At 45.5% G+C, this 18,705-nt stretch overlaps 1 protein-coding gene across 1 annotated transcript in view; it reads right to left on the bottom strand.

The window, feature by feature from the left end:
- The window catches only part of SHISA6 (shisa family member 6), a 378,159-nt gene that overhangs the window by 288,786 nt on the left and 70,668 nt on the right, over window positions 1–18,705 (bottom strand). Inside the window, exons 5-7 of the mRNA XM_032498808.1 lie at window positions 12,750–12,867; window positions 7,065–11,921; window positions 2,824–3,032 (exon numbers count right to left, since the gene is read on the bottom strand). The gene's annotated coding sequence lies outside the window, so the exon portion shown is untranslated. The remainder of the gene's footprint in view (window positions 1–2,823; window positions 3,033–7,064; window positions 11,922–12,749; window positions 12,868–18,705) is intronic.

Raw genomic sequence — 18,705 nt, 5'->3', positions numbered from 1 at the left:
GCAGAGTTTGATGGAAATACCTTAAACTGCCACGTAGTCTATCAAAGGTTCAGTAAAGTCCGGGGATGTTTTTGTGCTGAAGTTGGCCATCACAGGGGGCCCCGCCAGGCAGGCAGGGGTCTGCCTTGTGTTCCCGCTGCACACGGGTCTGGGCTGGGAGCAGCCTGTGGGCAGCCTGGCCTCCTTGGGCACAAGTGGTTTCCCCAGCTCTGCAGCTGGGCCCCTGTCTGCGTCCCTCCTACGGTGGGAGGGCTGTGACGCAGAGTCTCATGGTTACCCCACACCGAAACCTAGTCCAGTGACTGCTTCATTGCTAAAAACATCTTGGAGTTCCTTCTCAGGGAAACATCATTCCCGGAGAGTACAGAAGCGACAAAAGGGCAGAAGAGTTTGATCGCTTTTAAAAAGACCCTTTCCTCTTGACCAAAACCAGCATCAGCCTGCTAGCGTATCCAGCTTAGTACTTGTCTGTGTGGACTTGGCTACTGCACATACACACACACACACATACACACGCTGCTAAGTGACAGAAGTCATTACTAATGATGTCCAAGGAATGTGCCACAAGGCAATTAAAAGGAACAATTCCAGAAACATTTTAAACCATGGGAACATCAAAAGAATGATTGTACAGCCTGCCAACGTGACGTCACTGAAGTGAACCATTCTCAGTCTAGATCGGATTTCAGGGATAATGGTGAAAATTAAAAATAGCCCTGCTTCATTCCTTCATTCCCTCTCTGCGTGTGCACAGGCAGAGGGGTATGTGCGTGTGAGAATTCTTCACCGTGAAGCTGAGGAAGGGGCCGCTTCCAAAGCTCTGTGCTTAACTTTGTATCTGTGCTTTTGCGTTCTTTTTTTTTCAAAGGGAGATCCCCGAATTTCATAACTTGTAGGACCCTGCACTGCCCTCATCCCCCCTCCACGCCCAGCGGTGTGCACTTGAGGAGGCACATCCCGGTGTGTCTGTGTGTATCTCGAGGGCTTCCTTCCCCCCACCCCCGCACGTGTTGTGTACATGTGGCTCTCCGTGTGGGGTAACACTCTCCTTCACGCGTGTTTTTTAAAAGTCTTTGGATTGCTTAACAAAAAGAAGTTAAAGGGTAAAAGAGGAAAAAACCTGGTTGGACAAATCTCTGAAACAAAGTGAGGGACGAGAGGAGGGACACTTTTCTTTCCCTCCCAGGGGCTCAAGCTTCAGGTTTCCAGGGCAGCCAGCTTTGGGAAAAGGATGTCTCTCTTCAGACCACTAGAGGGCATCAGCGTGCAGACAATTGTCAGACTGGGGCCGGGTGCCGAGCTCCGGGGAGTCAGAGGGAAGGGGACTCTCACATTCCTGTGACCACCAAGTCCCTTTTCCTTTTCAAAATGCCTCTTCCTCCTCTTGGGGCGTTTCTTTCTGGTTCTGAATCATTCTAGTATTTCCTCCCCATCTTCCCCTCTAATAAGGACACACACACCCCTCCTCCAGATCCTCTGTGGTCGTGACTGTCATCTCTGTAAACGAAGGTTAAAGGACCCTCAGAAGCATAGACCCGGGAGACATATGGGCCCTGGAAAGGACCCTGAACTTTTTATCAGGAGACCTGGACTCAAGCCCCAGATCTATTATTGGCTGTGTGATCATGAGAAAATCACTTTACCTCTCTGAACCTCCAGGTGCTTATCTGCAAAATGGAAGGGAGAGTCCTCTAAAGTTCACTGTGTCTGTAGGGAAGAGACTGGAACTAGCTAAGCAAATCCTCCTTTGAAGGCAAAGGCCTCATTCTTTCCTGACATCCCTAAAAGCTCTCCTTCTAAAATTCTAAAACCAGTTTCCTTAATATTGTTTGTCAACTTCTGATGAATACAATTCCAAATCAAGGACTTTGGGTTTCCAGGTCCAAATGTTAGGAACTTGGAAGTCATGCCTCCCATCCACACAACAGGAGCAAAGATGAACAGACTGAAAGTCAACAGCGCTTCTTAGATTCATCAGAATACTGACATCATAGGGCAAACCTTGGCCCCCAAAATGGAAGAGACAGACAGGTAGACAGAAGATCGCACTCCACTGGAGTTGAAGGTCAGGAGAAAACTCTGCAGGAACCAGTACCGGGTTCCTTTAATCTAATGTATCACATCAAACTTGCAACAACAACAACAAAATGACAAGGCATATTAAAAGGCAAAAAACAGAACAAAACAAAACAAAACAAAAATCCCACAGATTGAGGAGCCAGGGCAAACATCAGAACCAAATTCAAATACGGCAGAGATGCTGGAATTGGCAGACTGGGACTTTAAAACTACTATGATTAGCATTCTAAAGGCGCTAATGGAAAAAGTAGACAACATGCAAGAACAGATTGGCAGACTGGTCGTGTAAGCAGTGAGATGGAAACTCTAAGAATCAAAAGTGAAGGCTAGAGATCAAAACACCATAACGGAAATGAAGACTGCCTTTGACGGACTCCTCGGCAAACTGGACTCAGCCAAGGAAAGAATCAAGGAGCTTGAGGACATCGATAGAAACTTCAAAAACTGCAATTCAAAGAGGAAAAAGAAAGAAAAAGATAGAACAAAACACCCAAGGACCATAGGACAATAACGAGTATTGGGAATACCAAATTCAAGGCTTCCTCTCTCCTGTGCTCATGTGCTGCTCAGCTGCCGCGTCCATGACCACATCGCTCTACCCTGCAAAACCCGGCTGAGCTAGGAAGCCACGTTTCTGCTTGTAACTCCTAACACTGCCATACCTTATTAAACTGTCTCTGTTTAAAAGATGGAAGACTTCACAACGGGTGGGTGAGGATTTGAGGCAGGGAGAAGGGGGCTTACCTAGTTTCTCTGTAACCTCGTTGGCCTCAGGAAGTTGGGCTTGAAGTGACTTCTACCTTCTCCCAACTTCTTCTGCCTGAATCTCCTGCACCTCAAAAGACGGCTCATCCAAGCCATTGGGCTGTGACCAGTGAGACCTCAGAACTGGTATTTCTTCATGGTATAAACTGGAAAGTCTTATTTCACTTCCAATGGAGCTTTGCCTGGAGCTGGAGAGAAAAGTGGACCAGAGTTTGGAGCAGCACATGGAGCGGTAACCTCCCTGCTGTCCCTCCAAGGTCACGGTCTCAAGGTCTCCTGACTATACCCATTTGTCCTGTCCCATCACTTCCTCTTTATTTTAATCACCTTCATTATAAAGTATCCTCAAAGAAGGTCTGCCACCTTCTCTCCTCATTCCTCCCACCCCCACCCTGCATCCCATTTGCATCCTGCTTAGGATTCTTGGGTAGCATCCTTCTTGAGAGTGACATTCACGGCCATCTGTGACCAAGTGAGTGGATCTCTCACTGCACCATTCTGACCCTTTCCTTTCTCACTGGCCACCACGTTTATGCAACACTGAGCTGTTTAGTTACCACAACCCAAGGCATCTTCTTACTTCCTTTTCTCTATATGTATGCTGCTCCTTCTGCTGGAAAGATCTCTCCCCAGTCCTGGACTCAGTAATCAACATCATGCTCTAAGATTCAGCTCAAGTGTCGCCTCCTCCAGGAAGTCTTCCCTGAGAAGCCAGTCCAGGTTGCATGCCTCTCCTAGTTTCTCCTCCATGGCACTGGCATACATCTGCTACGCCACTTCCCTGGCCCACCACCGCTTCCTTAGTAGCTTTCAAGTGCCTAGAGGGCAAGAGCTGTGTCCCTTTCTCCAAACTTCTTGCCTAGTGCAGTATATGGAACAAGATTTGTTATATGAATAAAAGTATGAATGAGTTGACAGAAGGTAACATCTCAAAAATAAGTTGTGAAAAACAGGTGACTGTGAATCATAAGAGAGAAGAGAAGAAGATAAAAAGCAGAAAAGTTCTATGTTCTATTTTAAACATAATAATTGGGATGGATTAATGTTTTGGTCTAGATTCAGACTACTAAGGAAATGCAGTTTAAGACATGCCCTTTGAAATGCACTTTTGAAAAACCTTAAAGATAAGAATCAGTTACGGCTTTAAACAGAATACGTCTCTCCAAATGCTAAATCCATTTATCACGCCAGAAAGCAAAGAAAGCATTAAACGGTGGAAAGCACAGAAAAAGATGACAGAAAAAAGATCAAACCTAGGAGTTGTATCAATAAAAGCAAATGGATCAAGCTTTTCTATTAAAAGACAAGACAGACAGGGTCAAAACCCCAAACCCGAGTATGTACTGTCTACAGTCTACACACCTAAAATAAAATGATCCAAACAGACTCAGGTAACAGCATGGGAGAAGACATGGCTGAAATATTAAAAAGGGGAAAATATGGAAAGTGGATGTTCCCATATTACTAGAAGACAAAAGACATTCTGTGAAACGGTTTTTGCTTTACTTTTTAATTAATTTAAAATTTTAATTAAAAAAAGTTAAACATGGGCACAGTGTACATTTTTTTTTTAATTCTAAAAGTATGTAACAAATATATCAGCTCGTTACCCCTCACTCCCATCCAATACTCTAAAGGCAACATTTTTCACCTTTTTTGGCTGTTTCTTGTATGTAGCTCCATTCTAAAATTAACGGATGTAAACCGACCTCACTTGGTCAATAATATTGACTTCTTATAATGCCAGCAAAGGGCTTTTTGACACCTATCTTACCCTGCTCTCATTCTTCTGATGGAGTCACAGCACAGTGTGGACGTCTGTCCACATCCAGGACTGTGTCCGTTAGGAACGTGCTTGGCTTGCCTGCAAGTAACAGAAAATACACCTAACTGGCTTTCAGGCAGTTGAGAGCTGATGTGATGGTTTTATGATGTTCTAGGGGCCCAGGCTCTTTTTTTTTTTTTTTTTTCTTTCCTTCTGTTCTCCCATTTTTGGCTTGTGTTTTTTTTGTCCTCATGGTCACAAGGTAGCTGCTGCACCTCCAACGTTGTACCTATGCTTCAGGTAGGAGGAAAAAAGAAGGAAGAAGGGAAACCAGAGCGGAGAAGAAAAGGAAAAATTTCCTAGAAACCCTTAGCTCATGTCCCAGTAGCAGGCTCTGTGTCATACAACCAACTCCAGCTGCAAGGCGACCTAACATACAAGGATTTTTAGATAGGCACATTGCTGCCTGGACAAAATTGAGGTTTGGATATAAGGAAGAAAGGAGTGTAGACATCAGCAAGATAACCGACAGTGCCTGTCACAGGTGTTTTTATTACTGTCTCTGTGTAAACAGTGCTAATAGCTTAACCAGCAAATGAGCATTTTCTTTCTTGTGCATCTTTTTGTTTTGCCTGGAGTCAAAGCTTGTCTCATTACTTTTAATTGCTTATTTTTTTTTTCCTCTTGAACTTGTGGCTAACGTTTCCCATAAATATCAAAAGCTCTGTAAGATATTTTGAAATCCAGTGCCGTTCTGACTACTGATCTTTGTGCCCTGTTTCCCACCCCGCCTTCCATGTTTTTAGGCTATTCTCTTTATCCCAGTATTCTGCAATTTCACAATGGCATGAATTGACATATGTTATCACCTCTTGTGCTGAGCATCTGAGAGGAAGTGATCTGGGAGCCCCTATCCTTCAGTTCTGGAAAGGTTCATTGTGTTGTTCCTTTGGTAATATCTTCCCCTACACTTTCGTGACAAAATTAAGAATTGGATTCTTTGCTCTTATCTATTTCTTTATCATTTTGTTGCAATTTCTTGAAGACTCTTCAACTTTCCGAACTCTTTACTGAACTTTTCACTGTAGTTATCACATTTTCCATTTTCCAAAGACTGTTTCTAGTTCTCTGACTGCTGCCCTCTGTCCCCTTTATAAACAACATCCTATACTTGTTTCACAGATGCGCCGTATTTTATTATTTCTGAGGATGCTAATTACAATTTCTCTAAAATTTAAGAAATTAAACTTTAAAACTCCTTGTATTATTTTTAGTTCCTGCTGATTTTCTTTTTTTGTTTTTCTTTATTTTCTTCTTGTATCAGGAGTCTTCTTCAAGGTCTGATGATTCTCTCCTGTTCATATTTAAGAGTGAAGCACTAAATAACTAATTAACATCGACATCAATGGAAACTATTGACTTCATTGTATGGTAAACAAGTGGCCACCTACCTTTTCCTTTGGGAACCAAATGTCCGTGGGAGTAGGTCTTTTCCCTGGCCATGCAGAAGGATTTAGTTTCTGCAGCCTAGATCCCAGAATTCTGAGGCTGGTAGAAGATGTTCTCATCATTCTATGAACAGACTTTTTACCTAATTCTCCTGTGTTCGGTTCTCCATCTCTCCTGGCCCTACTCTACCGTCAATGAGTCTGAGTTTAAAGGCTGTCAGTTTCAATTGTTAAAAAGTATTTGTCCCTTGCTTTATATTGGGGATAACTGCTGACTCTGTAGGATAGTGTGGATAGGGTAGAGGATGTTGGATCTAATTGCTTCTCATAAAACTTTCAAATAATCCTCCAGTTGTCAGCCCTACCTCAGCCCTGGCTTCTTAGGTATCTGCTTCCTCTAATTCCCAAGGCTTCCCGGCGCTCAGCCAGGCAGTGCCGCCTGCTTCTCATCGGCTTCCTGTCTGCTGTAAGTAGGATGGACCTTCTCTCATCACTAAGTTGTGCGTGGACCTTTCTCTCATTACTAACTTATTTAGCAGCCATCCATTCATGCTCCCTCTTCTCGTAAGCAGTATTGCTTGGGGTTGTAGAAGTCTTCTGGTTTCATCAAAGATGCAATTTAAGGTTTCAGTTTCTCTTGGTTGTTTGGAATGATTTTGAAAAGAAATGGAAACCAAACCACCTTGTGCCTATGATTTTAAAACTGGAAATCTCATTTTGTTTTGACAAAAGTTACAATTCACAGTGACTATGTCGCTAATACAAACTTTTATCTGGGCAATAATGTTGCATCAGAATATATAAAAGCAAAATATTTGATATTCGTGCAGAAATGGACAGAATTAGAATGGCGGTGAGGAAGTTACCAAGTTTCTTTACATCGTTGACAGATCAACAGGCAAAACTAGGGAGGATGAAGATCTGAATAATGTAACTGATTCGTTTGATTTAAAAGATACGTTTCAAACTCTGCACTTTCCAGAGAATCTAAGGAACAAAGTACAGACCTCAGCAGTGGATCCAAGACCATATGAGAATGTGTTTCATGATGAAGCTGGCATTTCAGATCAGTAAGTAAGGGGTAGATTATTCAACAAATGGTGTTGGGAAAACTGGCAAATGATCTGGAAATAAAGAGAAAGAGACTAATGATTTCTGTCTTTTAGTTATTGCTGCCAAGTCTTGGAAGGCAGTCTGAGTACAGGGGCTTTTCCCATTGAGTCCTCGTTCCCTGGTCTTTTTCATGCCACCACAGGGTACTTTCTAGGCACTCCAAAGAATGATCAGAATTAAGCCATTTGGCTTCATCTGGTGATTTAAATGGCTGCATTATTTTGAAAGCCAAAAGGCCTCTCCTACTTGGCCCCTCTCGGTTCACTGCCCTGCACGCACTTGATATCAAGGAACTGCACACTGCATTCTTCCACCAAGGGAGCTCGGAGGGGGGCAGCATACGGGCTGAGAAGGTCGGGAGCCCCCCGTGACTGAGCAAGGCCGCTTTCTATCGTCAAGCCCTCACAGCGCCGTCTAATGCAGTCCGAGGACTCTGGTGGGGCTCCTCCAGCTGTCCCACTGCCTTCTGAATGCTCCCAGCTCTGAAAGGGCCTGCCAGGGACTCTGCCTGCTTTCTGCACGCCCTCTCTTCCCATCCAGGAGGGATGTTCACAGTCTTTATCAACGGTTAGGACATTGTGTCATTGCCACTGACCAATCGGAATGATGCAGTACCAGTCAGTCTAGAAACCAGCTGGCCCCGTGCCTAGCAGGTGGACATCAGCTCCTCTGCTGGAGACAGTCCTACAGTTCTGCCAAAAGCGTCTCCCCAAACTTCTTTTTGTTGGAGGCGCTATATTCTTTTTTAACTTTTACCTCCTCCTTTATCCCTTTGAACATATCCTGTGGTCGTCCTTTCCTTCTCTGACATGTTGTCTTCCTGGCAATAATTTTCCTGGTTGGATTTACTATGAAAGTCCCTTGAGTAGCACATTTCTGGAGTGGGGGTGAGGGGCCACAGAGGCACCCACTGGCAGACTAGACCGAGGTGGGGCCAAGCACGCCTTCAATGGCTTTCCGCATTTGGGGAGCGGCTCTCCCTTGCTTTTCATAAGGCAGAGCTCTCTGTGAACAAACAGGGCTTTCTCTCTTCCCAGCTACTCTAAATCCTCTCTCCCTTTGATTATACCATCATCTCTTTAGGCTGAGGACGCATCCAGATGTTCTGTGTCATGATGGCCAAAGACCAAAGAGGGTGACAGTGGAGGACCCCACAGGAGACGTAGAGCCAAGCCCGGACGTGGCCAGTATTCTCTCTGCCCACACGTCACTGGCCAGAACAACATAGCACGTCCTCTTCCCACCTGTCAGGAAGGCTGGGAAATGTAATTCAACTTAGTGACAGAAGGAAGCAGTGGGTTTGTGACCATCTATCTCACCAGTCTCTGCCTCACTATTACCTCCATCCTGCAGGGGGTGGTGCACATTCTAAATTGGAGACCCATCTGTGATATTTCCTCTTTCTTTTTTATGCAAAAGAGCATTTTCACTGGGACAGCCATGTTTTTCTTTTAGGGTGGTTGTCCTTAAACCTTGATAAATCCTTGGAATTGCCGGGAGAGGCTTGTTAAAATATAGATTCCTGGGGCCACCTCCAGGAACTCCCTTTGTACATAAAAGTCTGGAAATACGGCAGTCGGAAGGTTACAAACATTTTCCGAGGTTGCACTGGCCGCAACGTGAATGACGGTGGTCTTTGGATTCTGTGTGATTTTCTTTCTCTTTGTCTGTACTTTCTAAGTTGTCTGACATGAGCACGTGTTACCTGTAGAAGCAGGAAGAGCATGGGCTGATCTGTTCAAGGTAACAGACGGAAGGTACAACCGTTCTCGCCAATCATGCCCGCTTCTCAGTCTCCTCATCAGGTCTCCCAGTCGCAGTTAGTACGCAGTACTCTCAAAAAAAAAATCTTTAAAAAAGTAGCAGCTTTACTGAGGTATGATTTGCACACCACAGAATACACCCACTGTAAGTGAGAAAGTCAACTTTGGTAAATGTATAGAGTTGTGGGACCATCACATCCATAATTCAGATGTCCAACAGCTCCGTCACCCGAGGAACTTCCTGCCTGCCCACCTCGGCCCAGGCAGTCGTCCATCTTCAGGCTACACAGCTTTGCCTTCTCTGGGTTTCATATAAATGGAATCATGCAATAGTCTGACATCTTTCAGGTTCAACCATGTTGTAACCTGCATCCACAGTTTGTCCCTCTTAATTGCCAAATAGCATTCCAGTGTATGAATATATGATACTGCGTTTCTCCACGCACCAGCTGACGGACATTTGGATTGCTCCTACTTTGGGCTTTTAGGAATAATGCGCCTACAAACCCAGGCCTGTGATATCCTCTTTTTGGTGGCCCAGCTGCTCTTCCCCTGTCTTGTCCGCGAGGTCAGTTCTCCACGCACAGAAGCCAGAGCCATCCTCCGGGAACATCAGCCAACCACGTCCCTCCTTGCTCTCAGTCCTCCAGTGGCTTCCCTTGACCCAACAGCATCCGAAATCCTTACCACAGCCCTCCAGGCCGACGGGACCTCAGCTCCAGCTGTGTCTCTGGTCTTGTTTGTCACTGTTCCTGCTCGTGGCCTGTGGCCACGCTGGCCTCCTTGTCCTTCCCTGAACATCTCAAGGCCTTGGCCCCCGCTGTTCCCTTTCCCAGCACGCTACTTCCCTGAATATTTGTATGGCCTCCTCCATCAGTGCAGTCGGGTCTTTGAACCCACTTCATTTCCTGCAAGAGGCTCTTCCTGATTATTCCTTATAAACAGTCTCTCTGGCCCTCCTTACTTCGTACTTACTTACTTACCACTTACTTACCATCATTTCACTTCTGCTCTATTTTCCATCCCATCTCTCATCATTAACTGACCCAACATCGTATAATTATTTGTCTGTTTTCTCCCAGTCCTGCCCTATGACAGCACAGACTCATCTTTTTTTGTCTTTCGTAGTTCTTTTCAAAAAAGATTTCGTCTTGTTTACTTTTCTGCTCCCTGGCACGTAGAACAGTACGTGGCCCCTGAAGGTTTTATACTAACTTAAAAAAAAAAAAAAACACTAAATTTTTGAGGCTCCCAAATGATTTATTCTACGAACCAGTAGTCCTTATTATATATGAATACAAGAGTTCCCTCTTTACTTGCTGGTTACATAGTCAATAATAATCAAATAAAATGTCAGTCTGAACCCTGTGTCCTGTTCTAATCTCCTTTCTCTGTTGATGTTTGAAAAGCTCTCTGAACGCATCTCTTCGCTCCGGCCTTCCCACTCGAAGGCATCGACAGGACAGCCCTGGTCTCCAAGCCTCTGCCGCGATCTGCTCTCAGGCAGTGCACCTGCGCCCTGCAGCGAGGGGGAGAAATCCCAGGAGTGCTGCTAAATCAGGAGATGAGCGTCATTACTCTGCATCCGCGCTGAAGCCTAGGCATGACTTACGAGACTCCTTTCAGGATGATTAAAAGAAAGAAAGAAGCTAATGAGAAGACCACACACTTCATTTGCAGCAAACATTTCAGGCAGCTTTCTTCCAAGATGTTTATACAAGAAACCCAGGGGAATGAAATGGGGTCTCTCCATCGTGATACCCAAGTCAGAAAGTTCAAGAGGCCGTATATTCTTTGGGAAGGAGGCGGGATGGCCAGGAGGGTTGAAACATAGAAATAAATGGTGTGTGGTGGTGGGTATGTGTGTGGTGAGGGGAGAGCTGACTCAGGAAATGTTGAGTGAGAATGAGGGTGGGTGGTGGCCCAGTGCTAGGGCAGCTGCTAGAATCTTCAATGGTCAACTATTGACAGGTTTTAAGCAAGGACGTGCTTTAATGAAACGTGCATTTTGGGAAGATCTCTCCAGTTGCAGCTTGGAGAAGGAGACAGAGGACCACACCAGAGACATCAAAACCAGCGACAAGGCCACGGTAGTAGTTCAGGAGGGACATAAAGGTAGCAATAAGGACAGAAAGAGACCTATTAAAGTGGCAGGAATGAGTTCATGTCCTGGGATTTGAACGACATTCTAAAGGATTCTAGCTTCCCAATAGGAGCACCTTGTCCTCCCTGGGAGAGATACACAGAAGATGGGGAATTGTGGCTTTAGATTTTTAGTTAGCCCTGCAAACCTGAAGAACTGTCTCAGGGCACTGAGGTCTACTCTCTGCAGATAAAATGAGTTTCTCCTTTTCCGCAGGTTCCAACGGTGTGGACATGCCTGGGTGGCCCCATCAGGACCATGACTTCTTAACATGACCTCTTACTCTGAGTTTTCCAAACCTACTCAGAGTAAACCCTGCTCTCACCACCTTCCTCAACCGTAGTGACGAGCCCCTTCAGCCAGGGATAGAGACACGCCAGGAGAATCCTCCATGACCCTGACAGGCAGGGCAGGGGACCCACCGGAAGTGACCAAAAGTTAGATGCAGACAGGTCACACGTGATACCAGAAGCCTGGCTGCAAACCTCGGGCAGCCTCTCCTCCGGAAGCACCACCCAGGCCCATCTTCTCCAGGGTCAGACCCGGGACCTTGCATGGATCTCCTTCTGGGCTGTGATTTCCTGCCTAGCACGTGCCTGCTGGAATAATCTGTCCTAAACCCACACAGTGACAGTTACTGAATTTTTTTCCTCTTTTGGAAGCAGAGCTTCATACCAGACAGCAGCTCCATGTGATGACTCTCCATCTGCCTGCTCCTCTCCACCGATTTCCAGCAGATTCCTTCTCCATCTTCCCCTGCCCTGCTCTTTGTCCCACGTCGCCCCAGGATCTCCTTCCATATGGTTTCTGTTGGGGTTCAATGGATGGGAAATAGGGGCAGGAGACTGAAAAATGGAGGAAAGAGAGGTCAGGATATGGCCTCCCGTCTTCCTCCCATCTTAGGCACTTAGTCTTTGACTTGCCCCCATGACCAGAGCTCCCTCCAGGGGGCCCCTCCTCTGCTGTTCCAACTCCCAGGGACTCTGCAAACATCATTCCTCCAAAAAGATATCTCTTGTTAATAGGGTGACTTTTAAAAAGTCTCTGGGTAACCTAAGGATGGAGGCTGGTTGTCAAGGTAACAAAACGTGTGATTAGAGGGTAGGAACTTTCAGTCCCACCCCTAGAAGGGCTGATGATTAAGTTCGATCAACAATGGTCAATGATTTAATCATTAATTCCTACGTAATGGAACCTTCATGAAAACCCCAAAAGGACAGGGTTCAGAGAGCTTCCAGGTCAGTGAAAACACGGAGACTTGGGGAGAATGGTGCACCCAGAGGGGGCGTGGAGGCCCTGAGCCCGTTCCCCACACCGTGTTCTATGTGTCTCTTCCACCTGGCTCTTCCTAAGTTACATCTTTTTGTAATAAACCATCAATCTAGTGAGTAAAATGTTTCTCAGTTCTGTGAGCTGCTCTTGGCCGGTTACACTAACCGGAGGAAGGGCCTTTGGAAGCTCCAGCCTAGAGCTGAGTAGTCATAAGCTGAAGTGACAACCTGGACTTGTGAATGGCATCTAAAACTGGGATTAGAGGGTGGGGGGCAGTCTTGTAGGACTGAACTGTGGGACCTGGTGCTTTCTCCAGGTAGACAGTGGCAAAATTGAGTTGAACGGTAGGACACACAACTGGTGGTGCTGGAAAATTGTTTGCGCTGTAGGCTCTCCCTCACCCCCAGCACACACGGGTGACCAGAATCTTCACCAGCCTTGAGGGCTGCCTCAGGCGTTGTTTCCAGGAATCTGATGATGCCACTTACAACTTGCAAGATCCACGGTTAACTGGAAGATCTGCTGAGACAAAGGAAGAAAAAGGTGGTCTTAATGATTTGTGAAGGTATGCAAAATGTGGATTAGCATCACTGCTTAACTCTACTAACCAAGTATGTTAAGTATGTTTTGAAGACAGACTTCTATATGGCAGCTTCCTGAATATGAGATGTGCAGGTGGTCTAATTTTGCAAAGGCATGCAGCATGAAAAACACATTTAAAAAATAAGGAGACAAGATTGTGTGGGATACTTACAGATACTTTAGCGTTTCTGTAAAGTTTTATTTTTAAAACATCCAAAGCAAATGGCAAAATGTTAACATTTGTCAAACAGCAGCAGCGAATACATGGATAGGTGTTATATTATTTTCTGCACTCCTCTCTGGGTTTGAAATATTCTATAATAAATGATTTTTAAAGATAAAAAAAAAATGTGCCCTATGGAGTTGGTCTTGGCAGCTGAAATCAGCAGGATCAGGTAATGACCACAGATGGAGACCACCTCCTCCCTCCTATTCAGAGTTTTAAATCTTTATTGTACCAGCTGTCAGAAAATGAACCATGGAACTTTCTTTGCAAAGAATTAGTATAAATTGGCAAGCCTTATCTTTGTCAGCCCTGGGGGGCGCTTGGTTGGTATGACACAGTTTGTCTTGTTTGGGTCTGCTCCAATTTAATTCTTTACAAGTAGGATCTGACTTATCTATGCGTATGTTTTCTTGCCTATGCAAATTTGGTATGGCTGGATATGTCATCTCATCTCATGACCATTTAAACTTTATGTGGTCTAGTTATTCTGTGGAAGGACTGATCATCTGTTTGGAATCGACTGTTACGTTATGCAGCACGCCTGAGGATTCTGCCTGTGGTATCACTAGAGTGACTGCTTCCCTCTACGGTAAGCACAATGCAGCTTATACAGGAAATGTCTTAACAAATGCATATATCAAACATAGAACTTCTGAAGGAAACTTCTTATTGAGAAAAGAAAACAAACAACAGTCTTAAGGAAGAACTGAGCCCAGCTTTTAGAACTGTTGAAGTCAAAATCTGCCTTGAAGTTCCCTGAGGCATGGATCCGGTAAGGTTAAGGGGATGCTCTAAGCTAGGTGTGGCTTTGGCTGCAAGTAACAGGATGCTTGGTTTGCAGAGGCTGATTCCTAAAGACACTTGGTTATCTCACAGAGTCTGCAGGTGAAAAGCCCAGGACTGGTGCAGCTGCTCGACCGTCTCGACACGGCCCAGGCTCTTTCCATCTTCCTACTCTGCCAACCCCAGCATGTGGCGTGTCATTTTTATGGCGGTAAGATGGTCAATGCAGCTGTGGGCAGCTTGACAGCTTTCAAAGGCAGGAGGCGGTGGCTGGGAGAAACGGAGAAATCTAGGGTGGAAGAAACAAACAAACAAACTCCTTTCCTCTGATGGCTCTTCTTTTACCAACAAAGGAATAACTTTTACAAAACCTTCCAATCAGACTTGATCCATGATGTGCCTGGGCTTGGTAAATTACTGAAAGAGCCCACATTTTCTTGGAGCTGTAATTTACCAAGCCCAGGATTCATAGCTTAAACTGATCTTTCTTAACCTTTGAGGCTACAGACGGGACCCAGTTTTGCATTCTTGGCGAGTCTCGACTACATTTCCCAGCATCCCTTTCCTGTGCATTTCTGGTTTCCCTTCCTAGGGCCCTGGTGACATTCACAGGGAACCTGAATTGCAACCTGCCAAGGGCATCAGAGCTGAACCACTCCTTTCAGGAATACTTATTAAATGCCTGTTATGTGCCCAGATCTGTGCTGGTTGTGAAAAGTCCTCTGAAGTACACTTGGAGACTTCCAAAGTGTAAATCAGGGATAAATTTGGTTCTTTTTTTAAAAATGTTTTTTCTGTTTGATCTGTGGGATGTATATATGGTGGAATACTATTCAGCCATAAAAAATGAATAAAATAATGCCATTTGCAGCAATGTGGATGGACCTGGAGATTGTCATACTAAGTGAAGTAAGCCAAACAGAGAAAGAAAAATACCACATGATACCATATCATTGCTCAAAGATAGATGTCCTGGTTATGTTTTGCTGAGGTTTCCTTTAGCAAAGAAGAATGTCTGATTTGTCCTTCCTTAAATATCCTTGATTCAACTCTTTCACTTTGTGCCTCTTTCTTTTTGTATTCGCTTTAGAATTTATTCTATGTTGTATTTTACGTGTCTTTTCAGGCTGCCTTAAATCCTCCTTAGTATCAGCTGGGCACACAGCACATAAATAGTCAGATATGTGTTCCCCAGGGATGGGCTCAAGAGGCATTATCCTGGGTAGCACTGACACTCGATGTCGGTAAAATAATGAGAGAAAATTAAATTCTCGGCATTAAGAAGCCAGAGGGGTGGCCATTAAAAGTGATGATCTCAGAGGCTGTAAAACTGCAAAGATGCTGATAGTATAAGACGAGGAGGAAAGCTGGGAGCAAAGCTTCTTAGTCAGTACCGGTGAGAACATTCTAAACAGAAGCCTGGAAGGAAATATAAATGTACTCTATTTTGTGCAGATCTGAAGGATGCAGATTCGAAATAGTGTGATAGACAATTGTAATATCTCACTTTATGAAGTCAGACTTCATGACTACTCCGTTTTAAACTCTTTACTATGGAGAAGCTAAAACATACACAACACAGCAGAATAAGGTCATAAACCCCCATTCACCCATCACTCAGCTTCAACAACCCTGTCGGTCTGTTTCATCCCTACCCCGCTACTCTGCACTTTTCTTGAACATTTACTCGTTAAGTTTACATATATTGAAATGCATAATGCATGATTTTGACATCCATGGAAGCCATTCCTATGATTCCAGAAAGTTCTCTAGCATCCCCTTCCAGTTACTGCTACCACTGCTTCGAAGTTTGCCACAACAAATTCATTTTAATTGTTCTATAACGTCATCAAAATGAAATCATAAAACCACACTTTGTAGTGTCTCCCTTTTTTTGCTCCTTTATTGCCTCCATGTAGCTCATCCCTCCTTTCCGAAACAGGTTGTGTAAATTCAGTCTTATTTTTTCCTCAAATATTTGATGAAATTCCCCAGTGAAACCACTGGGGACTGAAGTTTTCTCTGTGCTGAGGTTTTTGATAATCAGTTTAGGTTGTTTGGTAGATAGAAAGCTATTTTGTGCCGGTTTGGGTGATTTGAGTTTTTCAAGAAACTGGCTCATTTCCTCGACATTGTCGCTTTCGTTGACATAGCCTCACGCATAGCATTTCCTTTCACTCATTTCGGTAATTACACAATCTGCAGCGATAAGCCCGCTTTCACTCTTGATATCGATCAATTGTGCTTGTTCCCTTTTTCTCCTTAATCAGTCTTGCTTGGGATTTATTAGTTTTATTAGTCTTTTGATCAAAAGAACTAACTTTCGCTTTCGTTAATTCTTTTCCAATTAAATTGTTTTCTGCTCTTATCTCAATTTTTTCTTTCTACTTATTTTCGGTCTATTTTCCAAGTCTTTAAAAATTTCTGAAAGTAGACATTTAGACAATTGATTTTAGACCTTTCTTTATGCCTAACATTAGCATTTAAAGCAATAAATTTCCCTCCAGAAAGACCAATAATGAGGGAGAGAGAAAGAAAAGCCAAAACAGCAAATTCCTCGGGTGAGCAAAAGGGAATGGCACTCAGAACAGCACTGGAAGCATTAGATCTGGGCTATTAGTGAAATGCTTTCCCTTCCCAAAAGGAAGGGAAAAGGAGAGATGGGTAAAAATGAAGACTTCCAGACTCGCTGCTGGGAAGGTGAGTGCATTTTCGGCTGATGGCTCACATGTTCCCAGTAAGCACGAGGGGAGATCAGCACCTGAGCGTGTGGGAGAGGAGAGAGTGGGGAAAGTGTGAGCAAAAAGGAAACTATGAAGCAGCCATCTCGCAATGTGGAGAAGGGAATTTCACCAGGCAGAATGGAGGGCTCACGTGGGAATACTGGCTGTGATTTTTAAAGCGAAGAACTTATCCTGGATCTGTGACTTTCTACACGAAGTTCAGCTGCTCGTGAGATGGCATGGAGAAGGGCAGATATGTGGGTTCCGCCACGGCTGGAACTTACTAAGTGAGCAGGACAGTGAGATGGGGCAGGGGTTGGGGCGCCCGGCGGCGGTCAAGTTCTGAGAATATTTGCAGGGAAGTGATTATTAAACTCATGAACCATGGATTTGTAGCTGAGCAATTAAGAAAGTGAGGATAAGGTTTGGAAATCCCCATGAAATCAAAGGATTGTAGCACAGGGGGACACCAGAGTAAAAGACCTAGAAATGGTGATCATGAGGCCGAACTCAAAGTTAGGGCTTTGGGGGAGGTGTGGTTACTGAGGGGTGACAAGGAAGAGGAGTGACCATGAAGACAGCAGACGATGTAGAGCTGGCAAATATCCTTGCAGGTGAAAACCAAGGGACTGAGAGACCAGGGTGCTGTCTGGGTCACTGCCCTGGATGTTCCTGTCATCAAGAACGAGCTGGGAAGCCAAGAGCAGCGACGGTGGAGGTCACCGTGACCTTAGGGGCAGGGACCACAGAAGGAGACGCTGGCAGAGCTCAGAAACTGAGGCCACAGTGGGGGCCATGCAGTAGGAGCCGAGGGGGAAAGGGTGGGAGGGGCCTGGCCCATGACCTTACCCAGAGATCTAAATTAGGGCTACAGAGAGCAAAAGAAAAACCCTTCCTGCAGAGCCCCGGGAACTGATCTGTTCCAGCTTAAGTGTGGCTTGGGCAATCCCCATTCATTCCCCTCTCTTGGAACCATCAACTCGGAAACATTTAGAGCAGACACCAAGGGAACATCTCCTCCCACGTACAGTCTGTGCTCAGTTCTGCACAGGAGACGTCCTTAGAGCCTGAACACACGCCGGAATCCTCCTGTGGCCCCGAGTGTGTGCTGGGGCTTCCCGGGGAGAGGCCCTTTCCGCGTGTGGAGGAGGCCGGCAGGTGGTCAGTGAGATGCAGCCCGTGGAACAAACCCGAGCAACGGGAAAGAGGCAGATCTTGAGGATGTGCGTGGGGAGCTCCGGTGACTGTCTCGCTGGTGTTCTTAAATGTGTTTCAGGAAGATCATTCCTCCCCGAAGAGCTTTGCTGTGTTTCATGAGAAAAGTGCCTCCTTGTGTCATTGTGATGAGTCACAATCAGAGGCTAAAAGAATTTACCAGAGACAAAGGGAAGCAGAAGGAAACATTTATTAGGTTACCCGGCCACAGAGAGCAGCGGGCCGCACAGACGGGAGGTGCCCGTGGGAGCCCCGAGGGTCGCTGGCTGAGGTCTTGTATGGGGAAGGGGTTGGAATACAGTGGGTTGGGGGCTGCGAGCAGGAACAATTCTCTGATTGGTTGTAGGTGAGGTAAGAAGTTTAGGGTCAGTGAAGGGGCAGAGGGGTTTATGACTCTGATGGGGTGGGCTGAAACACGCCAGCCTGAGCCGTTGTGAGATTAGGCATTCCCTAGGGCTGTCAGTTTGTTAGAGCGAACACACCCAGTAAAGAATGTACTTTATCTTTTGAGAGATGGCAGGTAGACATCTGACAGCCCAGGAATGGGGGTCGCCGGACTTTGAAGGACACCAGCTGGCCCCACATTGGCTACATGGTGTCTTTCGCAGAGGCGCATGTTGGTAAACAGGAATGGCGCTTGGAGAAATGAAGGCATTGGCGTTTGGAATGCTCGGTGAACCTCCAGGCATGATCCAGTCCAGACAGGTGCAGGAGATCAGAATAAGGGAAGAGGTGGGCCGCGTGGGTATTTGACACACACACGTGTGAGCAAACCCTGGGTGCAGCCTGGGGATACCCTTCCCACACGTGGCCTCCTCGGATGCTGTG

Source organism: Camelus ferus, chromosome 16, assembly GCF_009834535.1.
Source record: "Camelus ferus isolate YT-003-E chromosome 16, BCGSAC_Cfer_1.0, whole genome shotgun sequence".
Classification (NCBI taxonomy): Eukaryota; Metazoa; Chordata; class Mammalia; order Artiodactyla; family Camelidae; genus Camelus; species Camelus ferus.
Note: the sequence above shows the minus strand (reverse complement) of the source record. Positions and strands in the feature narration are given on the sequence as shown.